The sequence below is a fragment of the Equus quagga genome, unplaced genomic scaffold, assembly GCF_021613505.1.
Source record: "Equus quagga isolate Etosha38 unplaced genomic scaffold, UCLA_HA_Equagga_1.0 203_RagTag, whole genome shotgun sequence".
Lineage (NCBI taxonomy): Eukaryota > Metazoa > Chordata > Mammalia > Perissodactyla > Equidae > Equus > Equus quagga.
Genome location: NW_025798627.1, coordinates 1,408,805 through 1,422,480, shown reverse-complemented (window position 1 = coordinate 1,422,480; position 13,676 = coordinate 1,408,805).

Below are 13,676 nucleotides of genomic sequence, written 5' to 3'. Positions count from 1 at the left end.
GTCACATACTTAGTACTGACCAAACAGTACAAATAGAAACCATTTTGAGAAACACTATAAATTGTTCCATTGTATTGATCCAATGATAAGTGGGAAATATCTATGCAAAGGAATACGTTTCTCAAGCATCAGTGGAAGCCCATATTCTAAAGACTATTCATTCCTCTTTTCACCAGAGAAAGGAAATTATTCTTTACATCATTCTTCAACAATGACAATAAACAGTCCTTCATAAACTCTTTCAATTTAAAGTGACCTGGCATTAAATAAACGCCGTTCAGTGAATAACTGTGTCCTAACAATGCACCAAAGCAAAAGAGCCCAATTATACCCAAACTCTATTCGAAAATCTTTCAATGGCTCTGTGGAATCCTGAGTCTTATATAACTCTTCAGCTTGGCATATGGCCCTCTGATTCCAACACGTTTTACTAAGTTCATTTGTATATGATTCCCAGACACTCCAGCTGAACTAGATTACTCATGGTTTCCCACACACAACCCTCAATTTCCTGGCTCCCTGCCTTTGTTTATGCTTTGCTTCTATCTATAACCATCTCCTCTACTCTGAAAAACCCTACCCTCCATCAGATCCATCCCAAATGTCATCTTTCAAGATCACCAAGTCTTTCTTGGTCTCTAAAATTTGATGGAACTTCCTTTCAAGTCCTTCAAATACATGAGGTGAATGTTATCTATCATTTTATGCTATTTGTGTTTTGTATTTATTTATTTGTCTCATTTTCCTACCTAGATTGCAAAATTCTTGGGACCACTCACTCCTTCTTACCATTCTGTGTTCCTGTACCATTTTTCACAAAGCCTTATGCTAAAGTTTGGGTCCTATGACATCCTCTAACAATCTGATGAAAGTTCTGGACATTTCCCTAATAGAAATATACAACCCGATATACACATTCAATGTTACAAAGCTTGCATATATACACTGGTATTTTAGAGCAGAGGATTTCAAACTGTGGTCTGTGTATGTTTAAGGGTCCCTAAGACTCTTTTAGGACATACGAGAGGTCAACCTATTTTCAAAATTATACTCAAACATTATTTACCTTTTTCTCTGTGTTAACGTTTGCACTGGTGATACAAAAGTAATAATGAATAAAACCATTGGCCCCTTAGCATGAATCAAGGCAGTGGCACCAAACTGTCATTGCATTCTTCACTGCTGTGCTCTTGCAGTTTAAAAAGTCGGTTTCCCTTAAGAAAGTCCTTGAAGAAGCAATAAAAATTATTAATTTTGTTAGATCCCAAACCTGAGTCACATTCAAGGTATGAAGTGAGAAGTACATGTGTAGCTACACACTGAAGCACAATGGTCGTCTTGAGGAAAGGCACTTGTGCTTGGGCTGTGAGCTGAACGAGGCACTCTTCCTTTATTGGAACATATTTTTACCTGAAAGAATGACTGACCAATACACTCATGTTATTCAAACCACAGTTTGAGTATTTGGCAAACACATTCTCACAAATGAACAAAGTGAGCCTATTACTTCAAGGAATATAAACTGAAAGTTATTTGTCACCAAAGGTAAAGTTTGAGCTTTCAAGCAAAAATGAAAAGTTTAGAAAACTTATTTTGCCACTGTGAGCTTGATAGATTCCCAATACCTAAAGACTTTTCTGATGAGATCACTGACGCTACCTGACATCAAGTCTTGCTATAAAGCTACAATAATCAGGAAAGTGTGATACCAGCAAAAGAACAGACAAATAGGTCAATGAAATAGAACAGACAGCCCAGAAATAGACCCACATAAATACAGTCACGCATTGCTTAATGACAGGGATACATTCTGAGAAATGCATTGTTAGACAATGCCATCGTTGTGCAAACATCATAGAGTATACTTACACAAGCCTACATGCTATAGCCTACTACACACCTAGGCCATATGGTACTAATCTTATGGGATCACTGTTGTATATACGGTCCATCACTGACCAAAACGTCATTATGTGGCACATGACTGTACATAGTGCCCCCTTATCCACAAAAGATATATTCCCCCAAGTGGATGCCTGAAACCACAGATAGTACAAAATCCTATATATTCTATGTTTTTTCTATACATACATACCTATGATAAAGTTTAATTTATAAATTAGGCACAGTAATAGATTAACAATAGCTAATAATAAAATAGGACAATTATAACAATATACTGTAGTAAAATTTACTGGAGATCTTAGCTATCTCAGCAAATGATTCTTTTTTCTTTCCTTATTAAGTCGAGAATCTTTCACTTAAAGGAAGCACTTTATGGCTTCTCTTCAGCATATCTGAATTGCCAGTATCACTACTTTTGTGCTTTGGGGCTATTATTAAGTAAAATAAGGATTACTTCACTACAAGCACTGCAATACTATGACAGTCTATCTGATAACCAAGATGGCTACCAAGTGACTAATGGGAGAGTAGCATGTAGAGTGTGGATACCCACCAGACAAAAGGGTGATTCATGTTCCAGGTGGAATGGAGCATGACAGAGTGAGATTTCATCATGCTACTTAGAATGGTGCAAAATTTGAAACTTATGAATTGTTTATTTCTGGAAATTTCCATTTAATATTTTCAGATTGTGGTTGACCATGGGTAACTGAAACCATGGAAAGTGAAACTGTGGATACTGGGGAGCCACTGTATTGTCAACTGATCTTTGACAAGGAGCAAAGGCAATACAATGGAGCAAAGATAGTCTTTTCAACAAATAGTACTGAAATAATTGAATATCCACATGCAAAAATGAAACTAGACAAGAACTTACACCAGTCACAGAAATTAACTCAAAATGGATCATAGACCTAAATATAAAATGCAAAACTATAAAACTCCTAGAAGATAACATATGAAAAAACCTAGATGACCTTAGGTATGGCAATGACTTATTAGATACAACACCAAAGACACAATCCGTTAAAGAAATAATTGATAAGCTAAACTTCATTAAAATTAAAAACTTCTGCTCTGTAAAAACTAATGTTAAGAGAATGAGAAGACAAGCCATAGACTAGGAGGAAATATTTGTGAAAGACACATCTGATAAAGGACTGTTATCCAAAATATACAAAGAACTCTTAAAACTCAACAGTAAGAAAACAAACAGCTTGATGAAAACATGGGCCAAAGATCTTAACAGATACCTCACCAAAGAAGACATAAAGATGACAAATAAGCATATGAAAGGATATTCCACATCTTACGTCATCAGGGAAATGCAAATTAAAACAACAACGAGATATCAGTACATACCTATTAGAGTGGCCAAAATATGGAAGTCTGACAACACCAAATGCTGGTGAGGATGTGAAGCAGGAGCTCTCATTTATTACTGGTGGGAATAAAAAATAGTACAGACATTTTGGAAGACAATTTGGCACTTTCTTGCAAAATTAAACATACTCTTGCTATACAATCCAGCAATTGCACTCCTGGGTATTTACCCAAAGGAGCTGAAAACTTATGTCCACACAAAAACATGCAGTTGGGTGTTTACAGCAGCTTTATTCATAATTGCCAAAACTTGGAAGCAACCAAGATGTCCTTCAGTAGGTGAATGGATAAATGAACTGTGGTACATCCAGACAATGGAATATTGTTTAGTCCTAAAAAGAAATGAGCCATCAAGCCATGAAAAGACATGGAGGAAACTTAAATGCATATTACTAAGTGAAAGCAGCCAATCTGAGTCTACACACTATAATTTCAACTAAATGATATTCTGGAAAAAGCAAAATTATGGAGTAAAAAGATCAGTAGTGGCCAGGAGTTGGGGAGGCGGTGGTGGTGGTGGGGGATGAATAGGCAGAGGGCAATGCATTTTTAGGGCAGTGAAAACCCTCTGTGTGATATTGTAATAATGGATACATGTCATTATATGTTTGTCCAAATCCTTAGAATGTGCAACGCCAAGAGGGAACTCTGATGTAAACTACGGACTTTGAGTGATAACGATGTGTCAATGCAGGTTCATCAATTGTAACAAACATACCACTCTGGTGAGTGCTGTTGATAATGGAGAAGGCTATCCATGTGTGGAGGCAGAAGGTACATGAGAATTCTCTGTATTTTCCTCTGAATTTTTCTGTGAACCTAAAACTGCCTTAAATAGTCTTTAAAAAACAAACTTACTGATCATTAGAGGAGACAAGGACACAATTATAACATAGTATGATGAGTGCTATTAAAATAATTTTATACCTGTGGATTTTATCTCCTCACCTTGATTCTGAATTCCTTAAATGTGTGGTTATATGTCTCAGTTCCTATAAATCCATCAAAGAAAACCCAGGCCAGAGACAGCACTCAATGAATATTGTAAACTAAAGGAAGGAGACACTGAGTCCTCACCAAATGTAGTATGTCCACAACAACATCAGAGGTTTGAGCCCAGCCATACCCTGTGTGTGACAACATCTGGATCAGAAGAGGTGCAAGAAGCTTATATACTGATGGGATGGGGAGAATTCCAAACTGAGTGTTCCAGCATCTGTGGAATTGGGTGTGGCCCCATTCAAAATCATGGCCTGTACAAGCAAACCTCACTGAAGAGTTGGCAGAATAGATAAAACCTTAGGAACCTGGGATTTACAAAGCCTTAATTTCAGACTCTCTAGGGTCAACTCAATCTCTACAAACACCATACAGTTACAAATTAAACAATATGATGTTTGGGCAGTGTCTCCTGACAGGGTCAGACTACCCCAGAAGACAATTGGGCCATTAGTTGGACTTTTTGCCTTTTGAGGCATATTGCAGTTGACTAGGCAGGGAAGGAGAGTAAGTGGAATCAGCGGGCCTTCTGCTTCTTCACTGAAAAGTCCTCATGGTGACCAGCACTTGGGCCTGGGATTCACAGCAAGATTCCTCACCCATCTTTGCACTTCAGCTCAGTATCAAACACTAAGAGTATGAAATACAAAGTGTTGCTGTTCCTGAGCAGTTTCCTGTAATTCATGCACTGGATCCTTCCCATGAAGTAGGATCCAATTAGGCAGCCCAGGAATTTTACCCCAATTTCATCCATGGAAAAACTGAAGTACAGAAAAGTTAAGTAACTGGGCACACTTTTACTTACACAGCTGGCAAAGTCTATCACCAGTATCTCTCAGAGATTGAGAGAGGCCTATGCCATTCCATATTTTTAAAAGAAGTCTAAAAGAAAAGAATGCCAAAACAGGTTCATAAATATCCATAGTATTTTTACATGTTTTTGTTTAACAAATAAACATTATTAATACAAGACGGACAATGCAAAATAATTGTGGCAAGTAAAGGAACATGTGTGTGGTCACATGTACATATGTGAATGCGCGTGTGTACACACACAGCACACTCTCAAAGTGCGGCCTGGCAGTGGTCACATGTGCAAGGGTCTATGACAGACATTTGGTGGCAAGCAAACTCTTGTTTACCTATGCTCTGCACTCAATGTCTCCAGTCCTAGAAAATTTTAAAAAATGAATTATTATTGGGCTGGTGTAATCATAGTATTATTCTCCTTTATTGTTGGTTTAGAGATGGCCAGGGCACTCAGTTCTGGCCAAAGAGACCTTAAGGGAAATTAACTGAAGGCTCCTGGGAAATATTCCTCCCTAAAAATGGAGAGCCTCATAGGCAAGAAGTGAAGGTTTTTCTCCCCTTCTTTCCCTTCCTACTTTGGATTATATGGCGTCTGGATCTGTGGCAACCATTTTGAAATAATGAGGTGGCAATACTAAGAACAAAGGCAAGTATTAATGATGGCAGAGTAAATAGATGGGAAAGCCTGGATCTGTCCTCTCTGATGGCTTTATTGACCCACTAGAACCGCCAGCTTGTGAATATTTTATTAATCTAACAATAACTTTTTCTAAAACCTTAAGAAACACAACTTGGGTGGGTTTCCTCTTATTTGTAGTTGAAAGCATCTTAACTACTATTTCCTTCTTTCAATTTTGTTCCTGATTATATTTAAAGCTTCTTTTGGAGAGAACATCAACATACAAATCACAGTCCCTCTGTGGAGTTTAAGCCAGGGCCGGCAAGCCACCCTCCTGGCCCCCCCGCCTAGAGAATGCGACAGATCAGTCAGGGATCCTTAGCATCTAGACTACGGGCCAGTGCTTTCCTGTCACACAGTGCGCTGTGGAACCACCACAAGGGTTATCTGGTCTTCCTATCACTCAAAGAACCCAGAATCTTGCACCATATCCACCCCTCCCCACCAATAACATGAATTCAGTGATAAAAGTCAACCTCATCATGGCAAGAGTTTCTAGGTGCAAATGGGTGGTGAGAATAATTTGAAAATCAGCAGAGGGAGTTCAATGAAAGCAGAATAAATTTCCCTTCATGACTGAGTATGCAATAAAGATAGATGACAACAAAGCACTTCAGAGGTGCATAGAATTACACTCATTTTGTGCCCCTCTCCTCTCAGAATCCCAGAACAATTAGGTAAAGAATGCTCACCTTCACATCAGACTCAGGTATTATACATGTGAACAAGGAAAAGAGCAGCTCATTCGCTGTCCTGCTCTCCATTCACTTTGTGTACGGTGTGTGGGTGTACTCAAACAGTATGCCTATTTATACTCAATCACATATGGATGCTATGTATGAATTAGGTATCTATAATGCAGATATTTTAAATATTTGTTTACCACCAACTGCTTAACTGGGATTTCCATGAATAGAATAAAGGATGTATGCACTAAATATGTGTGGATGTACATGAGTATATGATACAATTTACTATTGTTTCTTTTTATGGGCCAAACAGGAAAAAAAGAAAACCAAGTATCCTAAATAAATTTTACCCATTCCTATTTCCCCCACCATGAAACAATATGCTTAATACACACTAAACATTCTTTTTAAGGGGGAAAAAGGAGAAGAAATTATCTAGGGGAAGAAGAAACCCCAAGTTTTTAAGAAATTGTCACAGTAGGAAACTGTTACTGATTCTTTTTGTGGAAAATATTTGCATGTTTAAGTCCAATATAAATGTAAATATTTTAAACAAACAAAAACAAGTCAGGGATAACATTAGAGTATTTCTGAGTTGGGGGAAAAAAGCTCGCCAGGAGTGGGCCTGTATATTTTTAAGCACACAGCTTCAAAAAGCAGGATGTTGGGATGTTACATCTTTAATTTTCTGTTAATTATGGATTGAGCATTGTTGTGAATCTTGTCCTCAAAATCGAGCTCAGAAAATACGAGCAGATGCTCATCCTCAGGTCTGGCTCATATGGGAATTGAACGGAACATATTGGTTTATAATTAATGTAATTTGTTGGATTATCTTTTGTGGAGGAGCGAAGGTAAACAACCTCACAGCATTGTGGTAATATCTTTGGAGCTTGGAGCTCCTATACTTATGGAGGAAAAAAGAAGGATGAAAAAGAAAAAAAGCCCTTCCTGTCAGATGACAGGGAATTTTGAAATGTCTGTCACATTTGAACACACTTTAATTAATTCAAAGGAAAGAATTAGGTGAGAGACCCTAAAGCTAATTACAAATAGTGTGTAAAATGGGAGCCATTGGCTTCCCAATGGAGAATTTTGATAAGCTGAATTCTCTTTCTATTTGCTTTAATTTTATTGTGCGGTAGGAAAATAGAAGAGAAACATTTTCCCTTCTCTCTAAACAGGAAATTAGGCACACTAAATTCATGGATTTGAATATTTAGCCTTTTGGGGGCACTGTGTTACTCATAAGAAATATATACTGACTTTTTTCCAAGAAGGTCAGGGTACTTCTCATAATTCATCTTTGTTTTTTTCTCTGATCTCCTCAGAGGTATAGATGTTATTTTCACTTTGAATAAAGTCATTCATGAAGAACAGAAAGTAACTGTAAGTCTTTTCCATACACAACCAAACCAGGAAGGATAAATGCTCTTTGGTGTGATGTTTTCTAGTCACAGAACTTTCCCTCTGGGGGCTAGTGGTTAAGTTCGGCACACTCTGTGTCAGTGGCCTGGGTTCCGTTCCTGGGTGCGGACCTACACCACTCACCAGTGGGCATGCTGTGGCGGCATCCCACATACAAAAAGACTGGCACAGCTGTTAGCTCAGGGCAAATCTTCCTCAAGCAAAAAGAGGAAGATTGGCAATGGATGTTAGCTCAGGGCAAATCTTTCTCAGCAAAAAAAAACCCCCAAAAACCAAAAAAAAAACTTTTCCTCTGTCTCACATTGATCATAGAAGCATATGTGCAACTTTAGGTCTTTGACAATCTTTGACTACCCAGTTTTGATACTGCATCATCTGAATTTCCATTTTGATATATTTCTGTTCATGATACACCATTTTAAAAATTGTGTTTCTTAGCTTTTAATATACAGTAGTAAGTTTGAAGCTTTTCATCACTTTTCTATGATAAAGAGGGCCAAAGTCTATTGATCACTTTTTTAATATTTTCTTATATTTGATTGCTAAATTTAAATTATTCTTTCCAACATCTCTTAACTAGAATTAGTTTAGGGCATTACAGGTCCAGAATCTGGCAGTAATTTGGAACAAAATAAGGGGTGGGAAGGAGCGAATACATGAAATTTTATTTAAAAGCAAATGATCGTGTATCCCTTTTAAAAGCAAGTACATGAACCATGCTAATCTTATTTTTACTGTCTGAAACGAATTCTCAGGTTTCCTCTTAGAAATTATTTCCTTTGGAAGCCTTTTCAGACTGCCCTCCCCTCAAAGAACAATTTAAGTGCTCTTTCTGTGTACATTATAATACCCAGTTCTTTCCCATGTGATATTTTTCATCCTAATAAAATTGCATGCCTATTTGTCTGTCTCACCTACTAATATATGAGTTCTTTAAATGACGAATATTTGTTTTACTTACCATTATATTAGTGTCTAGCACTTTATTGTACTCTGAAAGTATTTGTTGAAACAATGGAAGAAATAGGGTATTACTGACCCCAAAACTCTAGAGAATGAGGGTAATTTATAACAAGTCATCACCTGCATTATCTTTATTTTAGAGTGTAATCCCAAAGGAAGTCTGAGGAAACCAGAGCAGTGACTAGAAAGGTGATGTTAAATTCCTTCCATATTCATAGTTTTCCACACTACTTGTTATAAGTCCAGAGAAGAGCAAGGATAAGGTCTTGAGTCAATTAATTCACAAACATCTCTCCTCTATAGTAAGCTGATCCATATATTAGTTTTATTATCATTATATGCTGAAAGGCATATGGTGGGACTGTTGGGAGTGATCTCAACTTTGTAGTTAGAAAGATGCAACGAACATGAAACAATAGTCACTGATAAAAGATGGTATATAATTAAATATTAAATTGTGTAGCATATGCTTTCCTAAACTATAGGTGGCCAGAAAAGAAGAAAAGTCTTAGGGCCGGAATTATCAAAGATGTCAAGGAGAAGCTAGAACGTGGATGACTTGCACAGGTCAGCAGTAACCCTGGTCAGGCACTGTGCTTGATGCCTTTACACAGATTCTCATTTAATCCTCATTGTCTCTCTTCAAGTCAGGAATTTATCCTCATGCTACATAAAAGAAAATCACAGACCAATAAATTGAGTAGCTTTCTCAAATTAATGCCACCACTCAATGGTTTGTCTGGTTTTGAGCCCTGATTCTTTCACAGTGCTATGTGGTGACTGACAGAATATATAGAAAGGCACAGAGAAATGAATTAAAAAATATCCAATAAAAAGGCAAAAGTAAGTAGATAAAAAAGAACTAGCAGAGGGCCATTTCTCTAAAGACATAAAGTAGAGTGTTTCAGGAAGAAAACACAGTGAACAGTGTCAAAAACTGTAAACAGGTCAAGGGGACTGCATTTGTCACAGTACTTTGTGTTTGATGACAAAGATGGTGATTTTTGAAGGAAAATCAGTAAGTGAGTGGGATAAAAACTAAGCTTCAGAGGCCAGGACAGAAGTGGCGGTGGGGAGGCAGCACAGGCAGACGTCTGCAGTCAAAACAAAGCAGCTAGAAACTGACTGGAAGAAAGAGTGGCAGGAAAGTCAAGCGAAGGCTCTCCTCCAGATGGAGAGATGTGAATTCTAGAAACTTGAAGAGGTAGAAGCGGAATAGAGAAGAAAGGGACAAGTGTGGGGCAAGATACCGCCATCAAGTGTGCCAGACGAGGGCTTAGCATTTTTGAGACTCTCCTTCTGAGACCGGGAAAATTTGAAGAGACATCTGTAGTAGAAGAAAATCAAGTGGGATGAAGATGAGAATCAATGAAGGATGACCTTGAGCTTTTTATTTTAAGAACAAGGTGAGCTCACTAGCTGAGAAAAGGACCAGTGAGGGAAGTGTTGAAGGCTGGAGGAGAAACAAAGTCTGCTGCAGCTGAAATGAGAATGATGAAAACCCTCCTTCCACAGGATCATCTACATAAACCTAACTGCTTATAAGGTATCTTCCTTCCTGATCAAATAAAAATGATGATTTGGCTCTTATAAATCCCCAAAGGACTTTAAGACAATCTGGATGACATGAAATGGCAAGGTCTTCAGTGTAAAAAGAAAAAAAGGAAGAAAGAAAAGTGGACAGATTGACCAATATAGAAATTCTGGCCCTTCTCCAAAATTACAGCATGTCATTGGCAAAAATTGGAAGTATGAGCCAGACCTCAGTTCAATTCTATTTCTGCTACACTCCACTGTTTCTCATATAACATAGGCATTTACACATATGATAAAAAAGCACTGATTTGAAAAACTATATTGTAAAAAAATTTATGGTGAGAAGCATACCTAATATCTAATTTATAGTTGCTTGACTAGATCTTTTATTTTGTTTGAGGGAGTAAATAATTTGTTTCTCTGAATTACAATTTTTACCAGTTTGTATGCAAATGTAAATAAATAAAGATCTACTGACCTCTCATCCCTTCAGACTTGGATGCATTTTTTCAAACCATTAAATGCTAGTCAGTCTAACTTCTTGGTTGATAACTAAATCATAGATGATAAAAAAAAAAAAAAAACAATGAACACTGTCCAAGCAAATATGTGAAGTGAGCCAAGTTTATTTTTGGAGATTCCCTTCTCCTGCCATTGTGCATCTCAAATGGCCAGGAACCCAATTCAATTTTAGAATTCTCAAGTTTTCACCCACCTACATATCACCTTCATGTTCCCAAGGAGCATAGATTCTCCAACGAAGAGCAAGGGAGGTACTCCAAGGAAATCACACTACATTTATCTTGGTTTGGGGCACCAAATCCTATTCACAATAGATTATATACATGGAATGCCATGGATCTGGCGATCTGGTGGGTTTTTTTCTTTTTTTTTTTTTTGCATCCAAACCAAAAAACCTTAAAAATAAAAATTAATTAAAAAACAAAAACAAAAAATACTATAAACAATGTTGAAAGATAAATAAAAGTCTTGGGGGAAATCTTTGTAATAGATTTATCAAGAAGTAATATCAACTACAATGACTCAAAATCAGTATGAATAAAGATAAAAATCCCAACAGAAAAAAATAATTAGCTAAATACATGAGTAGGCAATTAAGAAATGAGGTATAAGGTCAAAAAACATGAGATGGTCTTCTTCACTAATAATAAAGAAAATGCAAGTAAAAAACAATGAGTTATTACTTTTTGAATGGAACATTCTCAATTATCAATAAAATATGAATAATTTATTCCATGTTGGTAAGGATAAAGAAAATCATACTTTCATACATTGCTAGCAGGAATGTTAATTTGTTAAACCTTATAGTAGGCAGTTTGGTTACATATACCAAAAGTGTGCACATCCTTTACCCAGTGATTTCTCTTTTAAATATTCCATAGGAGCAATTGGTCATGCACAAACATATGTCGAAAAGCACAGGCACAAGAAGATTCATCACAGTACAGCTTACGATAAGGAAATCTGAAAAGAATCTGCTTATCTATCAAGAGAAATTAAGAGAGCAACAGATATTAGATAGTATACTCCTACATATATAATGTGTTCTCCTAAAGAGAAGTCTAGAAAGACGTTTACAAAATATTGACTGTGCTTTTATAGATGGTGGAATCTATGGCACCTCTTTTAGTATCTTCTATAGCTTTCCATATTGCTAAATTTTTGAATACTTAATATCTTTATAATAAAAAAGTAAAATAATAAACACCAGATAGAATCTTAATATTTAGAACTGGAAAGGAGTAGATGTATCAGTTCCATCGCTTTCAATTATAGTTGATAAAACAGGTCCAGAGATATGAAATGTTTTGGCTAGTATCTATAAGTGAGTCTCCTGACCTTCTAGTACTCTTCCTTCTCTACCATACCACCTGAACATGAGTAAAATCTGCACAGCAAAATAACTCATTTAGACATTGTAAGTTGGTGGAGGAGAGTCTTCACTTATATTGTACTTCTAATGCAGCTTAGCATATTAACTTCTCTCTATTCAAGAGAAAGAGTAGGTCAAAGTTAACTCAAGGAAGATGTGTTGGAATATTAAAACCACAGAAGCTGGCAAAGATTCTGAAAACTCTTCAAAATTTATATTTGTTGTTTTTAGAAAAGCTTCTTTTTAGGCCATATAAAGCATATATACTTCACAGAATCTTGAATTAAGCTAAAGCAACAGCAATGGGTTTTGTGACCAGAATGCTAGGCTTAATGTCATAGATGGACTACATTTTCAGCTCAGAGATGTGTTTTCCTAATGAGTCACAAATACAACTGCTATAATAATAGTTTTATTCCATATTCACAAGAAAACTCTTCAGTCAAAGAGAATGAGAAGCTTATCACAGATTGATGACTTTCTAATATGGGATGCTAAAATTTTCATATCCTTATAAATTAAGAAATACTAGAATGAAGTGACCAGATGTTCAGCTTCCTTTCTGGAATTTCAAATGTATGTGTGTGCATGCATACAACACAAACCCTTCCTCTGAAGAGCAGAGATTTCTCAACAGAAAATACGTGTCTTCTTATGCTGTCATTGGCCTTCATTTATTATCCATAGTGCTTACACTTCAACACCTTGCATTTTATGTCTTCTTTTATACAGGTTACACAGATTTCAAGAGACATCCTGAAAGAAAAAGAACTATCTTTCTCCCACTAGAGCTTACACGAGTGCCTAGGAAACGCTAAGTAAAATCTGGGGGAACCATCCATGAAAGCTCAAAAGAGTTTTAAGATAGCTAATCTTTCTACATTTGTATTCTACAAGTCAAAGGGTTCTGCCAAGGAAAGTATGAAATTGGCGGCAAGGTGAATCCCTGTCTTTTCCTTTCACGACGTTCAGGTGTCAGTGCTTTACCTGACACCTAATGCCTTTAGTCTACCTGATACCACAGGTATCAGGCGAAAAAGAATGTTTCTCAGCAATGAAGCAAGAGCACGGTTCAAATAATTCTAAGACTTGGGAGTAAAGCGCTCTGGTGAGGCCGTGTGAGTCTACGCGACTGTATTAGGAAATGCACGTAAAGATGGCTTTAATAACAAGATTGCAATCCTTTTTTAAAGTTCAGAAATAGGCTTATTTTTTCAAAATTAAAAAATAGCACATATTATTAAGTAGTGGTCATGACAAACATCCTCCAAAAAAGCATCTTACGATACTCATTGCTATTTTATTTCTAGCCCCTTTCTGATCTACAACAAAACTTTTATTTTTCAATTTTGTCAGAAAGTAAATGAAAAACAAACTGTTTCTTGGCTGA